At 43.9% G+C, this 26,396-nt stretch overlaps 1 long non-coding RNA gene across 1 annotated transcript in view; it reads right to left on the minus strand.

Moving 5' to 3' along the window:
- The window catches only part of LOC126354797 (uncharacterized), a 46,876-nt gene extending 22,007 nt beyond the window's left edge, over window positions 1-24,869 (minus strand). The window contains exon 1 of the long non-coding RNA XR_007565386.1: window positions 24,747-24,869. This is a non-coding gene — a long non-coding RNA (uncharacterized LOC126354797). The remainder of the gene's footprint in view (window positions 1-24,746) is intronic.
- Window positions 24,870-26,396: the final 1,527 nt, after the last annotated feature.

A 26,396-nucleotide genomic window follows, 5' to 3' on the forward strand; every position in this document is an offset into this window, starting at 1 on the left:
AATCTGGGGTTTCAGATAGCGTCATCCAGTTAAATACCAGATATTTGTTAAAAAGAAATAACCCGTTTCTCTAAGTAATCAAATACTGTGGTATAGAAAGTCATTGTCTCTTCCTCGAATTTCTAAATCAACATTATTATTTCTTGGTCAGGGTTCTCATTATTTAATTTGTTCAAATTCATCTCGGTTTGGATGCTAATAAAACTGGCAGTCTTCCTTTCATTCAGACACCTGTGTGTGTCGATTTATTATTTCAGTTATGAAGATTGTTCTTCCCCCTCATATATATATATATATATATATATGTGTGTGTGTGTGTGTGTGTGTGTGTGTGTGGAAACGAACGGTGTTCTGAAAACTGAAATCATTTCAGGTGCCTTGTCTGCGGTGCCAAGAAATTGTTTTAATAGAATCCAGAGCTTAAGAATTCCCTCGTCAGTGAGCATTAAGGGCAGCCATCTTGTTTTTGAGTGAGATAGAAGAGTCAGATTGACACCAACATATAAGCGGAACTATTTCAACTTCTGTCCTTACCGTGTAATCGATAAATAAAAAATATTATCATGTTGATTATTTCAATATCGACAGTTGAGACTCCAGTAGCGCTTGATACGTTATTGTAGAGAATATGGAAAGGGCTTCCGCATCCTTCTACATTTTTTCCTAGTTCTTCTTTAATTTGCTGAAACGCATTCCGCTGGCCGCGTCGATGATGCCCTCCGAAGTTGGTATTGGTACTGTCTCCACAAAAAGCGATTAATTTATCTAATGGAATCTGCAGTAACTTTAAGTGTCTAGACAAAACTTTGCAGCTGTCTCCGATGTTTCGTTATTCAGCGAATCAAACTTCAACAGCTTCCGTTGGATTCCGACAGTTTCACTAAAGTACTGAACTAAAGGAAGCATCTTTTCAGCCTCGTGGTGCGACGCATTGGTGCCTATGCCGTAAAACAAACTTCTGGCAATTGTTTTATGCGTTCGGATTCATACTGTGATGCGAGAATATTTTTGACAATCGCTGTAGTTTTGGTCCTTGCTGTAGACTGCTTACGGCGACTTTGGATTCAGGATACAAATACATTGCAGCAGTCAATTTTAGGGTACAATCAAGAGAACTGAAGGACTGATGCTGATTGACAAGTTTATAAGCTGCTGTTAGTTCTGCAGCGGCAACAAGCAATTCTTTCTGGGTATCTTCTTTAATCACGAACGTAGAACTAGGTTTTGATGTCATGCACAGCGAATCTGTTTGTATGATTCTTCTTAGAAATGTGATGCGTCGCTTCCGCCTTACGTCCGTGAGTTAATGAGATGAAACAGCTACAAATCTCACAACGATTCCTGATGCGTCTGTCCTTTCTTGACAGAACACTGTTCTGTGTAATCATCCGAAAAGTGACACTCTCTTTCGATCCTTAGGCATTTTGGTACGCTATCATAAGATAAATTTATTAGACGGAAAACAGTCGACAACAACACTTCGGTCATAGAAAAACACTTCATACACTTCACGCCCTATACACCCACAGTGAACATTTCAAAGATTACCATCTTGCACTCGGTGTTCGTATCACGTTTAGAAAGAATCGTATAACCAGATCGCTGTTCAAATGGGAACTGCCAGATTCCTCCGCGTGGCGCTGCTTAAATAGTTCCAGCCCTGTACTGCTGGAGAAGTCTGGTATCTTCTCGAATCATGGCTCTAGATCAAGGTGCTTGCGTCATCGATACAGGATATGCAACATGCAACGCCATCTGTGAGACGATCTTGTCAACAAAAACTTGTTGACAGATATAAACGGAGACTGCCTTTACATCTTGCGCTAACAGATGGCGTTACTTTAGTAACTGAGCCAACCTCATAACAGTATTTTGCAAAATCGGGACAAAAGTGGGCCTTGTCAGGATGCTGGGACAAGAAGGTCCATAACGGTGATGGTAGTTACGTGCAGTTGAGTCGCACAAACATTATTTGAACAATTTTCTAATGTGATGAATTATGCGTTTTCGAAGTGTTTAGATGGTTGCTAGGGTACTTAATGGGTTTATTCATGGAGGGTGTGTGTAAATGCGTGGAATCAGTGGACAACACATTAACGTCATTCGTAGTCAGTAGCATCCGAAGGAGGAACATGCTCGTATTTGAATAGTTATAACGAGAAAAATTGATTTCGAAAAGCAATGCAGTAATGGCAAACTTTAGTGTAAAAACCGAGTTAAACTATTAATACAGGCATAGTTGCGTCTAGGCGTAGTTAGGGAGTGTTTTACTTACAAAACTAATAAACGCAGTTAAATGGTATGTACTCCTATCCTTTCAAAACATTTTTCCACTTAAATTTGAAGAACTAATGTTCGTAAAGTAAACATATGTTTCCGTATTAGGCAACACGATAATATTCATTTCGCAGCGAAGGGTATTCTTGTTAACCATGTTCGATGTCTTTAAAAATATGATGGAATGTATGTTAGGCTAGAAATGTGTTACGAGCGTAACAATGGACAGAGAAAGGTCTGTCCCGCTAATACGGGTTCTTGAAGAAACCGGAAAATAAAACTGTCTTTTAGAAATTACTGGCAGATAAAACAGAACACGCCGCAGATTTATGCTTCTCGAAGAATGATGGGGGCACTCTTTCAGTTATATAAATCAAATTCATGTTGAACCCATTAATGCATTTCTGCTGGTAGCCGAATCTGCCATAAGGTGAAATGTTGCAGCTGGACTGACCGCCTCAAGTGATGGCAAGTGAACAGCTACACGTACGTCACTTTATGACATTTGATGTTTGGGATTTTGGCAGTAGCTAAAATGTTATAGTTCGCCTCCATCTGCAAATGAATAGTTATGATTGTCTGAAAGTCAACTGTTCGTTTATCTGCAGTTGTTTTTGTTATAGTATTTGTTGCGTTGTTACTAGATCATGGTCTGTTCAGTGCCCTTTACAACATACTTATCGACGTGGATCCAATCGTAACCCAAGTGGGAGGCGGGGTGAGGACACATACGTAAAAAATCTATAGTCAGAAACTACACTCCTGGAAATGGAAAACAGAACATATTGACACCGGTGTGTCAGACCCACCATACTTGCTCCGGACACTGCGAGAGGGCTGTACAAGCAATGATCACACGCACGGCACAGCGGACACACCAGGAACCGCGGTTTTGGCCGTCGAATGGCGCTAGCTGCGCCGCCGTCAGTGTCAGCCAGTTTGCCGTGGCATACGGAGCTCCATCGCAGTCTTTAACACTGGTAGCATGCCGCGACGGCGTGGACGTGAACTGTATGTGCAGTTGACGGACTTTGAGCGAGGGGGTATAGTGGGCATGCGGGAGGCGGGGTGGACGTACCGCCGAATTGCTCAACACGTGGGGCGTGAGGTCTCCACAGTACATCGATGTTGTCGCCAGTGGTCGGCGGAAGGTGCACGTGCCCGTCGACCTGGGACCGGACCGCAGCGACGCACGGATGCACGCCAAGACCGTAGGATCCTACGCAGTGGCGTAGGGGACCGCACCGCCACTTCCCAGCAAATTAGGGACACTGTTGCTCCTGGGGTATCGGCGAGGACCATTCGCAACCGTCTCCATGAAGCTGGGCTACGGTCCCGCACACCGTTAGGCCGTCTTCCGCTCACGCCCCAACATCGTGCAGCCCGCCTACAGTGGTGTCGCGACAGGCGTGAATGGAGGGACGAATGGAGACGTGTCGTCTTCAGCGATGAGAGTCGCTTCTGCCTTGGTGCCAATGATGGTCGTATGCGTGTTTGGCGCCGTGCAGGTGAGCGCCACAATCAGGACTGCATACGACCGAGGCACACAGGGCCAACACCCGGCATCATGGTGTGGGGAGCGATCTCCTACACTGGCCGTACACCTCTGGTGATCGTCGAGGGGACACTGAATAGTGCACGATACATCCAAACCGTCATCGAACCCATCTTTCTACCATTCCTAGACCGGCAAGGGAACTTGCTGTTCCAACAGGACAATGCACGTCCGCATGTATCCCGTGCCACCCAACGTGCTCTAGAAGGTGTAAGTCAACTACCCTGGCCAGCAAGATCTCCGGATCTGTCCCCCATTGAGCATGTTTGGGACTGGATGAAGCGTCGTCTCACGCGGTCTGCACGTCCAGCTGAGGCGCCAGGTGGAAATGGCATAGCAAGCCGTTCCACAGGACTACATCCAGCATCTGTACGATCGTCTCCATGGGAGAATAGCAGCCTGCATTGCTGCGAAAGGTGGATATACACTGTACTAGTGCCGACATTGTGCATGCTCTGTTGCCTGTGTATGTGCCTGTGGTTCTGTCAGTGTGATCATGTGATGTATCTGACCCCAGGAATGTGTCAATAAAGTTTCCCCTTCCTGGGACAATGAATTCACGGTGTTCTTATTTCAATTTCCAGGAGTGTATGATGGGCGTATCACTCAATGCTCTAGAAGCACCTTATTGTCTGAAAGTGAAATGAACGATACATATTATTGCAACATACCAAAAAGAAAAGGTAAAATCATGGAAACAATGTAGTGGAGATCACAGATCTGCATGCGGTGTTAGAGCAGGAAGTAGGTTGATTATTTTCAGGATTCCATACACCGTATTATTTGCACTCTTGACTACAAAACTCAGTTTTTCAACATAATCTCCTTTCATTGCGGCTGCCCTACGCCACGTCACTGGGAAGCCCTGCGTGCCGGCATGGTAACAGTCTACTGGTCGACGTCGGAGCCAACGTCTTGCTGCATACCTTCTTATAATCCACGTACTGCTTCCCACCGAGTGCATCCGTCATTGGGCCGAACAGGTGAATGTCGGACGGTGCGAGACCCGGGGTGTAGGGCGGATGAGGAAGAACAGTCCAATGAAGTTTCGTGAGCTCCGCTCGGGTACGCAGATTGTGTGAGGCCTTGCGTTGTCATGGAGAAGAAGTAGTTCGTTTGGATTTTTGTGGCGACGAACACGCTGAAGTCGTATCTGCCATTTTATGAAGGCAGCACAGTAGGCTTCAGATCGTTGCACCACGAAGATGGACATTAAACAGAATAACCCCTTCAGAATCCCAGACGACCATCGCCATGACTTTACGGACTGAGAACGGCACTTTGAATTTTTTCTTCGGAAGAGAGGTGGTTTGGTTCCACACCATTGAGTGCTGTTTTGTTCCAGGTTCGAAATGATCAACCTATGTCTCATCACCTTGACGATGCTTGACAAACACTTGTCGCGATCAGCCTTGTAACGAATAAGCAATTCTGCGCAGGTGGTCCTCCGTTGCTCTTTATGGTGTTTTATTAAGTGGCAAGCTCTCTAGCGTGCACACATCTTTGAGTACCCCAACTGGTCGACTGGTGTGTCAGCCCTACCAACAGATACGGCTAGTTGCGCAGCGAGGAGTTTGATCGTGATCTGTCGATCACCTCCACTGAGTGTCTGCACGTTCCAACGCTGCAAGAGTCACAACCCTGGACGGCTAGCCAGCACGCGGGAGACCAGACAGGTTTGGGCGACCTTCTTGCGCTGATGACAGACACCTCGCCCAACGACTCACTGTGCTTTTGTTCACTGCCAGGTTTCCGTAGATATTCTGCAAGCGCGTATGGATATCTGTGATGCTCTGGTTTTCCGCCAAAAGAAACTAATGACAGCTCTCTGCTTGGAAAGCTCCGCCGTCGAGGTGCGTTTTGAAGGTCGCGTATAGCGCCACCATCTATTTAAATTTCATGAAACTATAGGTGCTTAGGCGGGAATATTCCGGATTTTTTCGACCGAAATTGGCCGAGAAGAAACGGATGTTGCATTATTTATTGAAACGCCCTTTTTATACACGGTGAGTCAGGAGGAAAGGTACACGCTTTGAGGGGTCATTACTGATTCTGAACAAAAAGGCTTCATATGAACGTATGTCGTATTCCGAATAGTTTCCGAGAACACATGCAATATCAGTTTTGTAGGTTTTTCTTGAATAACTCGAAAACCGCACCCTCTAGCAAAAAACGTGTCGCAGTACAAAATTAAACTATATTAAAGTTCCTACAAAAAAGGTCTTATTCTTTTTTTCTCTAGAACGAATGGTTTGTGCGAAGAGAGAGCGAGAATGTTGAAAAACTCGCTCGACGAGCATGCGCTGTAGCTTACTTAGTTTTTGTAGGCCAATTTGAGGTAGTTTCCCGGCTTGATAGAACACAAATCTCCCGTATCGAACAGTTTCTACTTCAAATGGGCCTGGGGCGTGGATCAGTAGAGAAGCGTCTCTTGGTCGGATCAACAACGTTTCTTGTTACATCAGGACGATGGTAGTCTCCAGAAACTTCATGCTTGTAAACAGCTGAAACCACGGATGCAGACTTGTGAGGACAGTACTATGCTATGGGTGACATTCATCTCAGCTTCCATGGGGCCTGTGCTGGTAGGGCACTACGACAACTGTGGACTGGTGTTGTCTTCAGCCCGAAAACTGGTTTCATGCAGCTCTCCATGCTGCTCAATTTTGTGCGTGCCTCTACATTCTGCTGCATCTGCTTGCTTTATTCATCTCCTGGTCTTCCTGTACTATTTTTGCTCCCTACACTCCCCTCCAGTAATAAATTGCTCATCCGCTAATGACTCAGAATATGGCCTATCAACTGACCTTTGTTGAAGTCAGAATGTGCCATAAATTTCTCTTCTTCCCAATTCTATTCAGTTACTCCTCATAAGTTACATCAACTACCCAACTAATCTCAGCATTCATCTCTAGCACCAAATTTCAAATGCTTCTATTCTCTTCTTGTCTAAACCGTTTATCGTCTATGTTTCACTTCCATACATGGTTACAATACATATAAGTACTTTCGGAAAAGAGTTCCTGACACTTATTTGATGTTAACAAATTTATCTTATTCAGAAACCCTTTTATTGAATTTGCCAGTCTACACTTTATAACGCCTCTACTTCTGCTATCAATTGTTTTGCTGCCCAAAGAGCAAAACTCATCTACTACTTCATGTGAAGCGTTTCTTTATCTAATTCCCTCAGCATCACCTGATTTAATTCGACTACATTCCATTATTCTTGTTTTGCTTTTGTTGATGGTCATGTTGTATCCTCCTTTCCATTCTGTTGAACTGATCAAAATTTTTACTGTCTCTGACAGAATTACAATGCCGCCTCAAAGTTTTAATTTCTTATACCTGGACTTTAATTCATATTTCAAATTTTTCTTTGGTTTCTTTCATTGCTTTGTGAGTGTTTAGGTTGAATAACATCAGGGATAGGTTACAATTCTGTCTCATCCCTCCTAAACCATTACTTTTTTATATCATTCGTCTCATAACTGCCGTCTGGTTCATGTACAAGTTTTAAATTTCCTTTCGCTGCATATACGATTTTTACCCCTACTACCTTCAGAATTCCAGATAATACTGTCAAAAGCTTGCTGTAGGTCTACAAATGCTATAAAAGTAGGTTTGTCTATCTTAAGCCATCTTTTAAGACAATTCGTAGGATCAGTATTATCACGTGTGTTTCTACATTTCTCTGGAATCCAAACTGATCTACCCCAATGTCGGCTCCAACCAGTTTTTTCCATTTTTCTGTAAAGAATTCGAGTTAGTGTTTTGCAACTATGGCTTCTTAAACTAACAGTTCGGTAATATCCACACCTCTCAGCACCAGCTTTCTTTGGATCTGGAATGATCCTATTCTGCTTGAAATCCGAGGGTGTTTCGCCTGTCTTGATACATCTTCGTCAGCAGATGGAAGAGTTTTGTCATGGCTGGCTCTTCCGAGTCTATCAGTACTACGTTTCATCACCAGTGACAATGTTCGACAAATACCTGTTACAACCGGCCTCGTAACGAAGAAGCAATTCCGTGCATGTTGTCCTTCATTGCCCTTTATGGTCTTCTGTTAGGCGGAGCGGAACTTAGCGGGCACACACCTTTGAGTACACCTGGTGTGTCAGCTCTACCACCAGAGATATCCATTTGTGCAGCGAGGTGTTTGATCGTGATCTGTCGGTCACCCCGAGTAAGAGTCGTCACGTTCCAACAACGCAGGAGAGACAACTATGAGCGACCAATCAGCAACCAGGGGATCGTAGAGGTTCGCACGACCTTTTTGGGATGATGACAGACGCCTTTACCAACAAGTTACCGTGCTTTAGTTCGCTGCCATGGCATTGTTTCGAGTTAGGTCTACTTTAATGTTACTGCGGAGCACCTGCGCCTCTTCATGCTTGGTGCCACAGGTATTTGAGAAGCATTATAAAGAACTTACGCTGATGTCTTGGCCACGAGGTTGCCTGATCCGATCTGGATGGAACACATCTGGGACGCTGTTCGGCGTCCATGAACCACCGGCCGCTAATTTACCAGAACCATGTGACCTATGTACAGACAGCTGCTGCCACATAGCTCTGGGGCCATGCCAGAGAACTTGTAGATTCCATGCCACGCAGAACCGATGCTGATTTGCGTTTCGGGAGCTATGGAGTTGCCAGTCATAATGTTTTGGCACATCAGTGTAAGAGGCAACGAACAAGCGAAAGGAAATAATTCTACAAAAGCAGCGGGAAGCCCTTTGTTTCAACATTGATGATGTCACTTTAATAAAAGTGAAGTTAAGCCTTGGAAGTGTCAGTGCAGAGGGATATCTCCCGATTTAGCTCCATGCGGCCATGCTCGTTCCCAGGTCGACAGGTAAGTACGCAGTGTGTCCCAGTTCCGTTGGTCCTGTGGCTATGAAAAAAAGCCCTCTTCTGGAATTGCACTTAGTGCTGTAGCACAATTTTTTTTTTATGTTCTTAACTGCGTCGTAACGGTGTCTTTTCATTGTCAACTTCAGTCTGGGGAGCAATCAAAAGTCAGCTGGGTCCAAATCTGGCGAATACAGCGGGTGATCCAGGATTGTGATCCGTTTGCTAGCTAAAATATCGCCAACGTTCCTTTCTTTGTAGTCTGTGGAGCGACCAGGGACCTGCCTCATTATTTGGGTCGAATTCGACGAATTCACTGGATTATGCGACTAACATAGCAAAACTTGATATTGTCCCGCTGCTCCACCGCTATTTTCTGATGAATCTGTAATGTACTGTTACATTGGCGATGCAGCTGCCTGCTGCAGCGATGGTAGCGCTTTGACCTTCTACATGGCTGTTCTTAAAACTTCTAGGATCGTAATGCCGCAACTCGCAACGAGATGGCGTTGCAGACTGGCATTTCACAAACAGTCCTAACGGAACTAGGACGCACTGTGTGTGCATCGTTGTCTAATTTTTAAAAAAAGTTGAGAAATTAGTGCAACTGAATACACATTAGTCATTATTAGCGAGAGAAAACAACAAAATGAACGAAGTGAAACAGATTGGCGTGCAATACCTGTGTCTCCCTCCGCTTTGCCGCTCGGTATGTTGTGTATTGTGAATCAGAGACTCCAGGGACATGAAAGCTCACACACGCTTCCAATTCATTCAGATTCAGACAGAAGACGGAATCATACACTGTGATCAAAAGCATGCACACGTCCATCAGTGGAAATTCATATGGGGTGCGTGCGCCGACCGGCCGACAGTTGGTCTCCATAACGACTTGAATTCTGCTGCAGACAATTTCAATAAGGCGTCAATGTCTGGACGAATGGCAGTCCATTTTCCCGCAAGAGCCGAAACCAGAGGAGGTAGTAATGTTGGACGATGGGATTTGGAGCGAAGTCTACGTTCTGTTCATCCTGAAAGTGTTGCATAGGGTTTAGGTCGGGGCCTTGCGCAGACTAGTCGATTTCAGGAATATTATTTTCACAAACCATTGCCTCTGTAGCGTACTTTTATTGTAAAATAGTGAATAATATAAATATGGACTAAAACCCTGTATAAATAAAATGCACTCGGGCGTTTCTCAAGAACTTACAATAAAAAAGATTATTAATATTAGTATGAGTGTAATCATCAGTGTTCTGCCAAAGGGCATGTTTTCACATGGTAGTTATCCAGGCTGTCCTGTCTTCTGCCATCCTCTTCAGGTCTGCATAATTTCCTCTTCCCTTTATGTCATCTATCATCTTGTAGCTCCTTCCTTTCAGTCTGCTCTCACAAACCAATCCTTCCAAAGCATCTGCTAGCAAGCACTCCCTTGTCAATGAATGTCCCAAGTAGTTCTTTTTCCTTCAGCAGACTTCTCTCACCAACTCTTTCCAATACTCTTTCACTACTCACTCTTTCCATCCAGCTTATTCTCTCCATTCTTCCCCACATCCCCATCTCAAATGCTTCTAACCTTTTTGATCCTCTCGTCTCAGCGTGAAAAGACATTTTAGTTGTGCAAGGAAAAGCGAGATTTTATAGACAACAAATGCCGCCTTAAAACACAAAAATTATACTTTGTGTTTTTTTAACACTTCTATTCTGCCTTTGCATTGTTCTGATCTGCTCGATGGGCGCTATGTAAAAATGTCTACACGGAGATTAATTTAAAACATACGTATTAAATGTTTCAGTTATTTCACTACTACCGTAAAAACGCTGCATGTAAAATATTTTAGCAAGTTAAAATAGAAAATGTTAATTTGTCATTCTGTAATTGACATTACTGGCAGCGTATCTCGGAAGCGCATCAACGCGACACGATTACGTGCACTATCCCATTTCCAGTAACACTTACTCCTCTTAGTAGTAATAAATAATTTTGATTTCAATGAGTAACTTACAGATTCTAGATAAAAGACAACCTGAGCTTTCGCTTCTTAGTATGGCTATGGTCAAGTAATGGTTCTGGCCTAAACTGCTCCGCGACTAATTAAAAAGTAACGTATCAGAGATTACTTATCAGAATAATATTTTATGTAGGCTTATAGGTCTCTTGATCTTACTACTGAAACTACGTGCGAACAGGCCTTGGAAGGCCTAACGGGAAAGACCGGCCGCCGTGCCATCCTCAGCCCACAGGCGTCACTGGATGCCGATATGGAGGGGCAGCTGGTCAGCAAACCGCTCTCCCAGCCTTACGACAGTTTAAGAGATCGTAACCGCTACTTCTCAATTAAGGAGCTCCTCAATTTGCCTCACAAAGGCTGAGTGCACATTGATGGCCAACAACGCTCGACAGACCGGATGGTCATCCATCCAAGTGCTGGCCCAGGCCGACAGCGCTTAACTTCGGTGATCTGTCGGGAACCGGTGTTACCACTGCGCCAAGGCCTTTGGCTCTTAGTACTGAGACCACGTAACATAGAAAATTGCTGAGACTACGTAACGAGAGATGGTACACCTCACAGATGCTCCTTTATGACAACATTCATTGTCAGGTTGATACAAGCAATCATCGTCTCCGAACTGTTCCTCTACTGTACGCAGTACACAATGCTGTAAAAATTTGTTCATATCCCTCCGCATTGCAATAAGGAGACCACACCCTAATCACGGAAAACGACTCCATACTGTAACAGTAGCTCCCCATATTTTACTGTTGGGACTACTCGTGATGGCAGGTAACGTTCTCTAGGCATTCTCCAAACCCAAACCCGTCTATCGCGTTGTCACAGAGTATAGCGTAATTCATCACTCCGAATCACTAGTTACCATTCATCCACTGTCCAATAGAATCGCTCTTTACAACATCTCAAGCGTTACTTCGTACTGACTACAGAGATGCTCGACCTTTGAACATTCCTTTTAATTCCATACTTACAGTAACTGTCTTAGCTGGACTGACGGTAAAACTCTGGAACTCACGAATGATTTCTTCCACAGTGCCTGACGCTCCCCGTCCGTCAGAACGTGAGGTCTGCTCGCCCTTGGTTCAGCTGGGATCTTTCCTTTGCGTTTCCACTTCCCAATCATATCACCAGCAGTCACCTTGAGTAAACTTTAGAAGGGTTGAAGTGTCCTTTCTGGATTAGTTACAAGGGAAACTCATCGCACTCCTCTCAGATTTAGTGGTAAGACGGCCCAGCGGATAGCGCGTCAAAATCTGAACACAGATCAAGCAAGAAAACAGGAAGAAGGCGCACTGAACTGTGAAAAAGAAGCAAAATCGAAACGGTGAACGGTCCAAGCTTAAGATGTGCAACATGAGCGGATCTTTATTAGCTACGGCGTCATGGCTGTTTATGAACTGTCCGTTTGCTGTTCGCTGTACTCAAATTTGTGCCTATGTCGCCGTGTAACGTACTTCAGCAACAGCGAGGTGTAAAGAAGGATCTCCAGACGTACGTACCTCCTATTCGTACTACACTAGTACTACATGGTATGTTTCTTGCGTTCTGTTTTGGAAGTTGTGACTAATTCCTTTGTTATAACATAGCTCACAGCCGTTTGTTTCTTGTTTTCATTTCTGTGAGAGGTGTATTCGGCATCTCAGCTGCTCTCACTATTCGTCACATTTACTTGCGACGGTAATATATTCTTACCGCATGACTCATTCTATAGACAGCGTACCATATGACAGTTGTCAAGACTACAAAAGGAGACAGAAAGTTTCACACTGTCACTTAACGTAGCTTCATGAAACTTCAATATACATAAAAATAACAGCTACAGTGTAGTACAGGAAACGAGACGGACAAAAATGACACTTTTATTCAAAGAAAATAACAACACTGAAGTCACTGCAATTTATGGTGGCCACCTGGACATTACTAACGGTGCGAAATGGTTCACAAAAGGGCGTGTGATCAGCACGGACAACAATGCACGCTCTGCAACGAGCTTCCACTCTGACCACCAGGCTGGTAAGGAGTTGTTGTACACTACTGGACATTAAAATTGCTACACCAAGAAGAAATGCAGATGATAAACGGGTATTCATTCGACAAATATATTATACTAGAATTGACATGAGATTACATTTTCACGCAATTTCGGTGCATAGATCCTGACAAATCAGTACCCAGAACAACAACCTCTGGCTGTATTAACGGCCTTTATAACCCTGGCCATTGAGGCAAACAGAGCTTGGATGGCGTACAGGTACAGCTGCCCATACAGCTTCAACACGATACCACAGTTCATCAAGAGTAGTGACTGGCGTATTGTTACGAGCCAGTTGCTCGGCCACCAGACGTTTTCAATTGGTGAGAAATCTGGAGAATGTGCTGGCCAGGGCAGTAGTCGAACATTTTCTGTATCCAGAAAGGTCCGTACAGGACCTGCAACATGCGGTCGTACATTATTCTGCTGAAATGTAGAGTTTCGCAGGGAATGAACGAAGGGTAGCGCCACGGGTCTTACACATATCAAATGTAACGACCACTGTTCAAAGTGCTGTCAATGCGAATATGAGTTGACCGAGACGTAACCAATGCACCCCATACCATCACGCCGGGTAATACGCCACTATGGCGATGACGAATACACGCTTTCAATGTGCATTCATCGCGATGCGACCACCATGATGCTGTAAACAGAACCTGGATTCATCCGAAAAAGCGACGTTTTGCCATTCGTGCATCCAGGTTCATCGTTGAATACACCATCGCAGGCGTCAAGGGTAACCACAGCCATGGTCTCCGAGGTGATAGCCCGTGCTGCTGCAAACGTCGTCGAACTGTTCGTGCAGATGGTTGTTGTCTTACAGACGTCCCTGTCTGTTGACTCAGGGATCGAGACGTGGCTGCACGATCCGTTACAGCCATGTGGATAAGATGCCTGTCATCTCGGCTGCTAGTAATACGAGGCTGTTGGGATACAGCACGGCGTTCCATATTACCCTACTGAACCCACCGATTCCATATTCTGCTAACAGTCATTGGATCTCGACCAACGCGAGCAGCAATGTCGCGATACTATAAATCGCAATCGCTATAAGCTACAATCCGACCTTTATCAAAGTCGGAAACGTGAGGGAACGCATTTCTCCTCCATACACGAGGCATCACAACGTTTCGCCAGGAAATGCCGGTCAACTGCTGTTTGTGTATGAGAAATCGGTTAATAACTTTCCTCATGTCATCACGTTGTAGGTGTCGCCACTGGCGCCAGCCCTGTGTGAATGCTCTGAAAAGCTAATCATTTGCATATCACAGCATCTTCTTCCTGTCGGTTAAATTTCTCGTCTGTAGCACGTGATCTTCGTGGTGTAGCAATTTTAATGGCCAGCAGTGTAAAAGGGCGTCCCATTACTCCATAAGCGCTGTTGACAGCTGCTGGATGGTTGTTGGTAAATGCGGGCATCCTGCCATAAGTCTCCCCGTTGCATCCCACATGAGCTCGATGGGAATTTTGTCGGTGTAACGGGCAACCCAGTCCATTTGCCTAATATACAAGGTGCGACAAAGTAATGAGGCTGATTTTCTTTGCAAGATATGGCAACCTTGCAGGCTTGCGTAGGCACAATATCTTTGACCTTGGGCTATAAGCTGCTTCCAGTCCAAGCGGCACATCGATGCAACTGCTCAGTCATGCGTTTTGCTGTAATAAGTTAACATGTCCTTGTGTCTCTTCACGGAAGTGGAACCGCATAATATTGCGCAGCGGTATGCCATTTCTTTTTGCGTTAAATTGGGTGAAAACGCGACGACAACTCACAGTAAGCTTCAGAAGGCTTTTTGAGGGGAGTTTATGTCAAGAGCTCAAGTTTTTCGTTGACACAAAATGTTTAGTGAAGGCAGAACGAATGTTGAAGATGAAACCGCAGTGGACGACCATCAACCTCATGGACGGATGTCAACTTGGCCAGTGTGTGTGAACCCCTACGATCTGATCGAAGATTATTCTAATAATAACTGAAGATCTTGGTATGAGAAAGATTTGTGCAGAAATGGTCCCAAAAACCTCACACTACAACATCGAGAAACACGGGAAACGTGGCAGCCGATCTGTTAGAGCAAACGGAAATCAATTCACAATTGTTTAGCCGTGTTATCACTGGCGATGAAAGTTGGTTTTTTCAAAGAAAGCTCGCATGTCAAAGTCAAAAGTGAAATGCATGTTTGTGCGCTTCTTTGATTCCAAGGGAATTGTTCATAAAGAGTGGGTGCCTCCTGGACAAACAGTTAACCAATATTACTACAAAGAAATTTTAGAAAGGCTTCGTAAAAGAGTTCTTCGTATCCGTGCCAACATTGCTGAGCACTGGATTCTGCATCACGATAATGCAGCATCCCATACTGCTCTGTCAGTACAGGAATTTTTAACCTCAAAACCAATTTCAGTACTACCACAGCCACCTTATTCACCAGATATCGCTCCGTTCGACTACCAAGAGTCAAAACGGCGGTCAAGGGACACCATTTTCAAACAGCACAAGATGTCCAAAAAACTGTGACGAAGATTTTGGAGGATATTACAGAAGATGAGTTCCAGAAATGTTACCATCAACGGCAGAAGCGCTGGAAAAAGTGTGTGCAGTCGGAAGGGAACTACTTTGAAGCAGACAACACTAAACTTGACTAAAACGGTAAGCAACATTTTTTCACATCAGTCTCATTACTTTATTGTCGCACCTCGTACTCTCGTTCCAAGAGTTCTTCCACTTATGCTATTCGAGCCGGTAGCGTGTTGTCAGTCATAAAAATGAAGAGGAGCCAAATGCACAGCTGAAGAGACGCACATGCAGAAGGACAGTGCCATAATAACGATGACCAGTGAATGTACCTTGTTGAAACATCTGAAGGTCATCACGCCTATGCAACATTATGCCTCCCCATGTCGTAACACCTGGGCCATCAAGACGATGATATTCGACTATGTTCCTGGCTGCATTACGTGTCCAAACCTCTCAGCAGTGGGGAAAGTCCAGAAACACTGCTCATACTAAATCTGTTTCCATCCGTCAAGAGCACGCGACTCGTGTTCTTGGTACCATCGCAAACGCCGCCGCCGAGTGGATGGCAACGGAACGCAAAGTACTGGTCGTCGGGAAGAGAGACCACCCCCATGCAGTCGCCGTGTCACTCCGGTGCGTGAGATTGCGAGCCTTTAACTAGACCTTGCCTGATTTTAATACGGTAAATTGAGAAACTATCTTGCAAAACAATTATTGCGAAAGGAAGGACAAATAACTTATTATTATGAACTTCTTTTCCTACATTTAATAATGAAAATTGCACTTGACATATATACTTTACGTAAAGTGAAAATATCGTGCTGTTAGAAATAATTATATTTATCGCTACGAAAAATGATCTCTAGTATGGATATTAAAAACTTTCCTTTCTAACTCTAAATAGATTTAAAATTATTTTTAATTCTGAAATATTACTTCCTCAGGCTCAAGCCAAAGTTAATGCAAGCGCCTGCTAGTATGGTTTTACGTAAAGATAAATTTTCAACAATCAAAGATAAGTGCGCTGTGTTAACTGAAAGTCGGACTTCGTAAATAACATTAAAATGTAGGTTGTTCAGAACGTAAAGCGCAAGAAATGACGGAAAACTAATTTCGAGCTACTTTTGAGAATTAAAATACCGGTACCACACGAGCTTCCTCTCGTACGGAGCACTGGCCACATTCACGTAAATGGTAAGGAGAGGAAAAGGTTTCCTTTTTAAAATTCCACAAATATAATTATTATTTAACGGTAATTCAACTTACATGAATACGCAGCAAGCCGCTATCCATCGAAAGCATACAGAGCCACGAGCCCACGACGTGACAAAAAAAATAGCTCTGAGCACTATGGGACTCAACTGCTGTGGTCATTAGTCCCCTAGAACTTAGAACTATTTAAACCTAACTAACCTAAGGACATCACACACATCCATGCCAGAGGCAGGATTCGAACCTGCGACCGTAGCAGTCGCACGGCTCCGGACTGCGCGCCTAGAACCGCGAGACCACCGCGGCCGGCGACGTGACAAAAGCCTAGCAACAAGATCAAAACGGCAACCGATAAGAAGATAATATGGCGACCTTGTAAGTGGACTGCTTCTGTGTTGGCAGCGCTGTGTAGTGCTTTGCATTGGATCTCTGACTGCGCATTCTTTGTAAGAAACTCTGTGACTGGTTGGACTCGTTGGAAGTTAATCGCCAATAGTGTTGGGCAGTTGGAACTTGGTCTCCAGCAGTGATGGAAGTACTGCCGGGCAGTTGGAGGTGAATGACCAGCAGTGATGGATGTTAGATGTGAGAAGTTAGCATTGATGGAGGGTAGAGGTCTGAAATGTTAGCGTAGGCGAACGAACTGAACATGTTCGACTTGGAGATTGAATATTATTATGATTTGTACTCGATGTCAATGACGATTTATGTTTGTGTTTGAACTGGATGTTACATTATTAAGGTAAAAAATACATTATGTGGTTTTCAACAAAATCTTTCCTTTGCTAACCACTTGCCTATTAGTAGTTAGTGGTTTTAGTAGTTAGAAACTTATCTAGCTGGCAGTAGTTCGCATAATGAAGATTTTTGTGAGGTAAGTGCTTAACGAAATATAAAGGTTATTGTTAGGATTTCTTTTTCGTCAGGGCCATTCTTTTGAATTAATTATTTGAAGTCGGCTTGTAACTTTTTTAGCAGTCAGACTGCGTTGCGCTAGAATATTGTGGGTCAGTGTTAACATGATAATAAGTAAAGAGAAAGTAGGCTCACATGCATTCAATTTCACTCAACAGTTTGAGTAAAATATTTAATAAAAGAAGTGTCAACCTTTATACAGTAGTTCATGGAGTCTTTATATGTCACCGAGGAATCTTAAGGTCGCCGATGAATCTTAAGTTTCAATACACTGCTTGTGATAAATATTCTTCGTTAAGGGTACATCATTGCAATTACTTTTACCACTAATTAGAGACTTCACAACTTGCGGTCCTGTTAAACGTGGTTGCAACTGCATTCGCGGTTTGACGTGTGTCACTCCTTGTCCCTTGCACAATGTAGAGACCATCTGCTGTTGTACCGGTAGTGGTGGACCATCTCTCCTTTGGGCAGAAGTGTGTTGTTCGGAACCCTCCTCATGCACGAGAAAGAAAGCTTTGAGCAATACCAAACTCTTGGGATAAACTCGTCACACTTCGTACTTCTTCCAGTTTCCCGTTGATGCTTCCCTGTGCGACTTCATCCAGATGTCTCCGGAACATTTTGTAACGAAGAGCGCCACCTCAGTGCACCATAACTGTTCGCTGATACACACACACACAGTCTTTTGCCGTTCCTTCTACTGCCTCGTGTTGCGGGGTCAGCCCTATGGGGCGCTACAGTAACACTGACCGCACGCCATGTGACCTCCAGCTTTCTATGCACGACTGGGAAGCCTCTGGCAACATGATGTCGCACTTTCATTTCCACCGAACAGTTAATACGTTGCTACTTTATCTCGTCCTTAAGTTCTGCGAATCGTTATTTCAAGAGCAGGAGATACTTTCATTGCACAACGGGAAGGAAACGGTGGCATGAAGAAATGTCTGAATGACTCCAAGACCGCAGTTATTCATTTCACTGATCTAGCAAGACAGAAATTTGGACGTGACTTCATTTATGGGCAGATCACCTGCAGTGACTGATGTAGAACCTCACACTGCACACCTAACGTTTATCCACAAAAAACGTTATATGTAACAGTGACGTCGAATATAATCTTGATCATTGTAGTCTCAGCAATGCTGACTTGCAAGCTGTAAACAATTTGAAACATTCATACTGACAGTCTAATAAATGCGTCGAATGCAGAATCCACTGAAGTTCGTGCCCAGATGAAGTACACTTACGAGAATGAATATAAGAACATGCGTAACATATGTTGTGCTGATTTTATAAATGAGTGGGAGTGGAAAATAAATGTAAAATATTTTAGTAAAATTCGTGATGATTAATAAGCAAATCAATGGCCAATGATAAACAATGAATTTACAGTTGCCTCTTGATGGACCACGTGGTATTCAAGTCCACGATATATGAAAATCAGAACAAAAGAAAACTCACACGCCTGGATACCTTAAGCAATAGAAAATCAGTGAGAGTATTATGAACCAAGTCCGCTAAACTCACGGATAGGCAACTGAAATGCCAACACTGTAGCAGGAGGAGATCTATCTCTCTCAATAATGGAAGATAAGTTGAACACGACTGAAGGTGCTCCTATAGACCTGAAAGTTATTAACAAAATACTACGCCAAGTAGCTATTGCGTGTTTGCTCTCATCGTAATCCTCGTAGAAACAGACTGTAGCATGAAAATGGCCATCGGAACTCAACCTCAAACGCATAAACCACCTCCAATTAGTGCGGAGAAGCAGGTAGCACAAAGTCGTCCGTAGCACAGCGGAAAGAGAAAGAGTGAACAGAGCTATGTCTCCCGTTGAACAGGGCACACTAACACACGAGTCCACGTGCGCAGGTCTCTGGTCAGTTCCCTATACTTCCAAAGTATCGCCTAGAAGACATGCCTCCACTCTACCCGTGGTATGTTCAACAATACTTACTCTGAGTACATGGGTACAGAAAGTCTTTGCGACACAGAACTGGCGTAAAATGAATAATTTGTAGGTTGACTATATAATGGACCTCTTCTAAGCAAAAAGCCTGGAAATTGAGATGCAGTGATGAAATATATCAAAATATATAAAAAATGACTAGCAATAAGGAAAAGATATTTTACACATAATTGACAATAGGAAGACAAAGTAGATCTCCAGGTACGTCTGGGAAAAGAATTTAACAATAAGTTGGGTCGTAGAAGCTAAAAACACTTTATAAATGCACAACAAAAAAGCAGTGGGATCAGCATAAACAGACATTTTCAGAAGGAAGACTTGAGTTTAGAATGGTTCCAAGACACAGTGAGGGAACATGTGTGGAGTGGTGTGAAGAAAGGAAAATGAGACACGGTAAAAAGAAGAAAGAGTGCTGGAGGAACACAGCAGAGCAAATGAGGTGCATGTGAAAAAGTCACGTGGTCTCTAGTTGGGCAAATGTAAAAATAAATATCACGACACTTATCAACATGACCTGCGAGCATAGCTTAACACTCAACGCGCTAAGTTTATGAGACTGAGGCGGATTAACGGGTTTTGGGCAGCTAAACAGGACACCCTGAGACGGGTTTTAGGCGGTTTTCCTCTCTCCTTTAGGAATATACTGGACAGATCCCCAATCGCCGCCTTGAAAAGCAAAATATACAATAAGTTCATATACGGCGACCCACACAACAGTGTTTAAGCTATCTACAGATGGTGCACTCGATTTGCCTCTGTTAGATTAACTGACGACTGTGGCATAAGCTATGGTATCTGGCGAAAGGAATGGATCCGGCCATAAAGTTAAAATAAAATTAATGGTCCATATCGCGAAAAGCAACGGACCCTGCACGACGTGAAAATCGTGTGAAAGGAATGTATACATATGGACAGGGTGTTTCAAAAATGACCGGTATATTTGAAACGGCAATAAAAACTAAACAAGCAGCGATAGAAATACACCGTTTGTTGCAATATGCTTGGGACAACAGTACATTTTCAGGCGGACAAAGTTCCGAAATTACAGTAGTTACAATTTTCAACAACAGATGGCGCTGCAAGTGATGTGAAAGATATAGAAGACAACGCAGTCTGTGGGTGCGCCACTATGTACGTCGTCTTTCTGCTGTAAGCGTGTGCTGTTCACAACGTGCAAGTGTGCTGTCGACAACATGGTTTATTCCTTAGAAGAGAGGATTTTTCTGGTGTTGGAATTCCACCGCCTAGAACACAGTGTTGTTGCAACAAGACGAAGTTTTCAATGGAGGTTTAATGTAACCAAAGGACCGAAAAGCAAAACAATAAAGGATCTGTTTGAAAAATTTCAACGGACTGGGAACGTGACGGATGAACGTGCTGGAAAGGTAGGGCGACCGTGTACGACAACCACAGAGGGCAACGCGCAGCTAGTGCAGCAGGTGATCCAACAGCGGCCTCGGGTTTCCGTTCGCCGTGTTGCAGCTGCGATCCAAATGACGCCAACGTCCACGTATCGTCTCATGCGCCAGAGTTTACACCTCTATCCATACAAAATTCAAACGCGGCGCCGCTCAGCGCCGCTACCATTGCTGCACGAGAGACATTCGCTAACGATATAGTGCACAGGATTGATGACGGCGATATGCATGTGGGCAGCATTTGGTTTACTGACGAAGCTTATTTTTACCTGGACGGCTTCGTCAATAAACAGAACTGGCGCATATGGGGAACCGAAAAGCCCCAAGTTGCAGTCCCATCGTCCCTGCATCCTCAAAAAGTACTGGTCTGGGCCGCCATTTCTTCCAAAGGCATCATTGGCCCATTTTTCAGATCCGAAACGATTGCTTCATCACGCTATCTGGACATTCTTCGTGAATTTGTAGCGGTACAAACTGCCTTAGACGACACTGCGAACACCTCGTGGTTTATGCAAGATGGTACCCGGCCATATCGCACGGCCGACGTCTTTAATTTCCTGAATGAATATTTCGATGATCGTGTGATTGCTTTGGGCTATCCGAAACATACAGGAGGCGGCGTGGATTAGCCTCCCTATTCGCCAGACATGAACCCCTGTGACTTCTTTCTGTGGGGACACTTGAAAGACCAGGTGTACCGCCAGAATCCAGAAACAATTGAACAGCTGAAGCAGTACATCTCATCTGCATGTGAAGCCATTCCGCCAGACACGTTGTCAAAGGTTTCGGGTAATTTCATTCAGAGACTATGCCATATTATTGCTACGCATGGTGGATATGTGGAAAATATCGTACTATGGAGTTTCCCAGACCGCAGCGCCATTTGTTGTTGACAATTGTAACTACTGTAATTTCGAAAGTTTGTCTGCCTGAAAATGTACTGTTGTCCCAAGCATATTGAAACAAACGGTGTATTTCTATCGCTGCTCGTTTAGTTTGTATTGCCGTTTCAGATATACCGGTCATTTTTGAAACACCCTGTATATAATATAAAATATATAAAAACAAAAATCAACGCTACCTCCGCAAACATATGCGAATGTCAGCTCGCTCTGTCCCTTCACTAGATCCACAGTGCTGTAATCATTGGCGCTCAGTTTGATGCTGCGTTCCTCGACTTCAAAAAGGCATGACACCTTCCCGCACTGCTGTTTTAGTGAAAAAAATAGTATCTTACCGGCTGTTGGACCAGATTTGCAACTAGATTCAAGAGTTCCTTGCAAATAGAACCCAACATTTCGCTTTTAACGGAACAACTGTAATTTCGGAAGTATCGGAAGGAAGCGTGACAAGACCGTCATCGTTTACAATGCATATGAATGATCTAGTCGGAAGCTCTTTAAGGCTGATCGCAGGTGATTCGGTTGTCTATTAGAAGATAGCAACACCAGAAGACAGTAACGATTTGCAGCAGAAGTACCTGTGGAGGAGTGATTATTTATGGAGGGACTGGTTGTTGATCCTGAATGTAAATAAATGTAACATCCTTCGCGCACACAGGAACAGATATCTACTACTCTGCAACTACACCATTGACGACAAATTGCCGGCTGGTGTGGCCCAGCGGTTCTAGCCGCTTCAGTCTGGAAACGCGCGACCGCTATGGTCGCAGTTTCGAATCCTGCCTCGGGCATGGATGTGTGTGATGTCTTTAGGTTAGTTAGGTTTAAGTAGCTCTAAGTTCTAGGGGACTGATGACCTCGGCTGTTAAGTCCCACAGTGCTCAGAGCCATTTGAGTTTTGAAGACAAATTGCTGGAAACAGTGACTGTAGTAAAATATCTAGGAGTAACTACCCAGAGCGACCTTAAGCAGAATGACTACATAATACAAACAGTGTGATAAACAGATGTCGGACAGATTCATAAAAAGAATCTTAAATTAATGTAAATCATCCGCTGAAGAAGTGGCTTATAACAGCTTATTCGACCGATTCTTGGGTATCGTTCATCATTCTGGGACCCTTACTAGGTAGCACAGAAAGAAGGAGAGAGGGGAAGGAGCGGGAGAGAGAGAGAGAGAGAGAGAGAGAGAGAGAGAGAGAGAGAGAGAGAGAGAGAGAGAGAGAGAGAGAGATAGGAGAGAGAGAGAACATCCAAAGAACGGCAGCACGTTTCGTCACGGGATCGTTTAGTCGGTGCGATAGAGTTACAGAGACGCTCAAGAAAAAGCCTTGGCAGACGCTAAAAGAGAGGTGTTATGCATCACGGAGCGGTTTACTATTGAAGTAGAGTGGCTACTTTCCGGGGACAGTCGGACAACATATTACTTCCATTCAAATACGTCTCGCGGAAAGATCACGGCGAGAAAATTTGGCAAATTAAAGCTAAAACAGAGGTTTAGCAACAATCATTCTTCCTACGCGGCATTCGAGAATGGAACAGGGAAGGGTGGAAGAGATAGTGGTACCAGAGATACCCTCTGCTACACACCGTCAGTTGTCTTGCGCAGAACTGAAGTAGATGAAGATGTATTTCAATTCCGAAACAGACATAAATCACAAGTTCTAAATATTGTAATTTCTCCGAAACTACTAATCGGATAGTTAACAGTGAAATAACGTTGAATTTCGTCCCTCTAAGATTATGATATTAGCAACAGAAACGAATATACTTCCATTTCAAAAACGAAGTTTTACTGGTAGATAGGACAGCTTGGCTGCGGAAGTGGAAGGGTAGCCCACAACATAGACAACAGTACTCACAATTACAAGCACCCAAGCTTTAATGATCTTCCAGCAACAAAGGCTCTTAACAAATCTCAATTAAGCAAGGGCATAAACTTGGTTACAAACATATGTTAACCTTCAACCAATGAATAACACCCATAAAGAATTAGCAATCAATAAAACGTAGATAAAGGACTACTTTGCAAGAAGGCTTAAATCATGAAAGCTAAGTTACAAATTTTATGTTAAGCTTCAGCAGGTGAATAACCCTAATAAATAATTCTCATTTAAATAAAACACAGATACGAAAATGCCTTACCAAAATGCTTGAATTGTGTAAAATCATGAAAAGCTCAGTTACAACTTTTCTCTCAAACTACTTAGAAATTTACTGCAAATAAACAAATTTGATACGTTTAATCAGAAGGTAACTGCCAAGTCCAAGCGACCGAAGCCACTCAGAGCGGACGACCGCCCCAACGCTGGTCATCAACCGACATCGTCACGGCCCAGTGGCCACCGTGCTGAAACAGACTGACGTTTCGGTAAGCGACCGACAACAACACAGGAGTAACAGCGACTGAAAGTTGGCGTACGCCTTACGAAACACGGCACACCCTGAAGCGGGAGCAGGCACAGCTGACTAGCGGCCATACAACCGCGAGCAAACAAATCTCTCACCGCCCGTACTAATGTGGGAAATGATAGCGAGCGACAAGACGCCACGCGCAAAGCAGCAACAGTGCCTACCCCTCGACCACAGAATGTGCCCTGTCTCCTTGTCTATGGTAATACAATTTATAGCACACAAGAAACGATTTAATAATGGCATTTGTTCAACGCAAGATCAGTTAACAGTTAGGTCCAGTAAAGATTTACCGACGGATTTAACTTCAAACCAACTTCAGGACCACAGGCAGAATTTAGTAAACTTGGCATAAGTTTTTACCAGACTGATAAACAAGAAATAAAATTAAACAGTAGCCAAAATACAGTCAAGATACGCAAGCCCTTCAAGACCTTGCTATCTTACAGTTATCATTAACGGCGAAACATACACAAATGAAAGACAAGAAATTGACCATCGAAAGAAAAAGAAAAAAAAACAGAAATTACAGCTGCCTGCAGCAAAACAAACAGTCAGGGTGCATTAACGTAAAGCACAAGCCACTGTTCCAGCCGGAGCGTAACCTTTTCAATGCACATACGGACAGAACAACACGTGGGCATAAAGGGAGCAGCAGATGCGTACCAAGCAAACTATACTGCGTCTAAATACGACCCATGTCACGTCCACAAACCGGAGCACTGCTCCCGGAGTTGGTGTCTGCTCGCTGGACTGCCGCAACTATCTGTCCCCCGGAAAGCGATACTGACTGCCATCTTTCTCAACGCTCCCTTCTCGGCCGTGAACAACTCTTCTCTTGTCGCCTCAGAGTGCGCCCGCAATGTCCGTTCTCCCCTGCAGACCGCCCCAGACCCTCGTTACTCGTACTCACTCCCCCGTTAGGACCCGCTCCGACAGGAGGCGCTCGCGATCGCACATAGTGCCAACCTCAACCAGAGAAGTAATCGATAGCGTCTTGCACCCGAGAGTCGTGCCACGGCTCAGAAGTTGATAGCGACATCTCTGATATTAATATCGATATAGAAAGAGACTATACGTCATTTAGTAGGGATTTTTACAAAATTAACATTTGAATGGAAATAGGATTGGTATATTTTAAATGTTTCAAGACGCTCTTGACGTCAACAGCTGAGTTGATTTAGCCTGTATGTGACGTACACCTCATATGGCTCGGTTGCGGAGTAACATTCCACATAAATACTCGACAAAGAAGATCACAGAGACATAAACTGATATTTTCTGCTGGTGACGTCAGTATCTGTGCTGGTGTGGAAATTGGGTTGCGGACATTTCGATGACCTCTGCCAGGAAATTAGTATATCTGATAACTTTTATCTCAGGAGCCGGCCGCTGTGACCGAGCAGTTCTAGGCGCTTCAGTCCGGAACCGCGCGACCGCTACGGTCGCAGGTTCGAATCCTGCCTCGGGCATGGATGTGTGTGATGTCCTTAGGTTAGTTAGGTTTAAGTAGTTCTAAGTTCTAGGGGACTGATGGCCTCCGAAGTTAAGTCCCATAGTGCTCAGAGCCATTTGAACCATTTTTTTTCTCTCAGGGCTCAACAGCGGAATGTAGAAAACGAAATGAACTAGCAACTTATTTATTCCAAAAAAAAAAAAAAAAAACTCCCAACCTAACCACAAGTGGGCTGCGCTACAGATCAATTGGTCTTGTAGATCAATTTATTTATGAAAATACAAAGTACAGTCACCAACAAATTTAACACACTCACATACACCTTTACCCTTAATCCAAATAAACACAGATTCATTGACAGACACTTTCCTCTTATTACGAGTATACAACACAAGTGCAGAGGGCGACATATATGCGGATTTACCAAAGTCTTTATTAGCAAGTTCAGCCATATGATAAGTACGATAGGCAATTATGTCTCTGTCCACAAAACTTTCTAGTCCTGGTACAGATGGAGTACCAGACCCACCACGTACCATTGCTACTGTAAGCCAACCATTACCATGATCGAAAGTGACGTTAATATCAACGCTAAAATTAAGTCTACATCCAACAAATACACAAGGTCCATCCACAAGAGCAGTAGCGGCAACAGATTTAACTGGTATGCGGTTCTTCTTATCACCAGATGTTGTAGCGAACTCAATGTTCTTGATCACTCCTATCATAAGCGTTTATTTTGGTAGATGTGAAAATAAAAATAGCACTGGATGTGCGATTAATCGACTTATAAGAATAATCTTACTGCTTAGGGCTTCTTTTTTAATTTAGTTAATCCTCGGGAGCATCGCACAGACCAA

Source organism: Schistocerca gregaria, chromosome 3 (genome assembly GCF_023897955.1).
Source record: "Schistocerca gregaria isolate iqSchGreg1 chromosome 3, iqSchGreg1.2, whole genome shotgun sequence".
NCBI classification, from domain to species: Eukaryota; Metazoa; Arthropoda; class Insecta; order Orthoptera; family Acrididae; genus Schistocerca; species Schistocerca gregaria.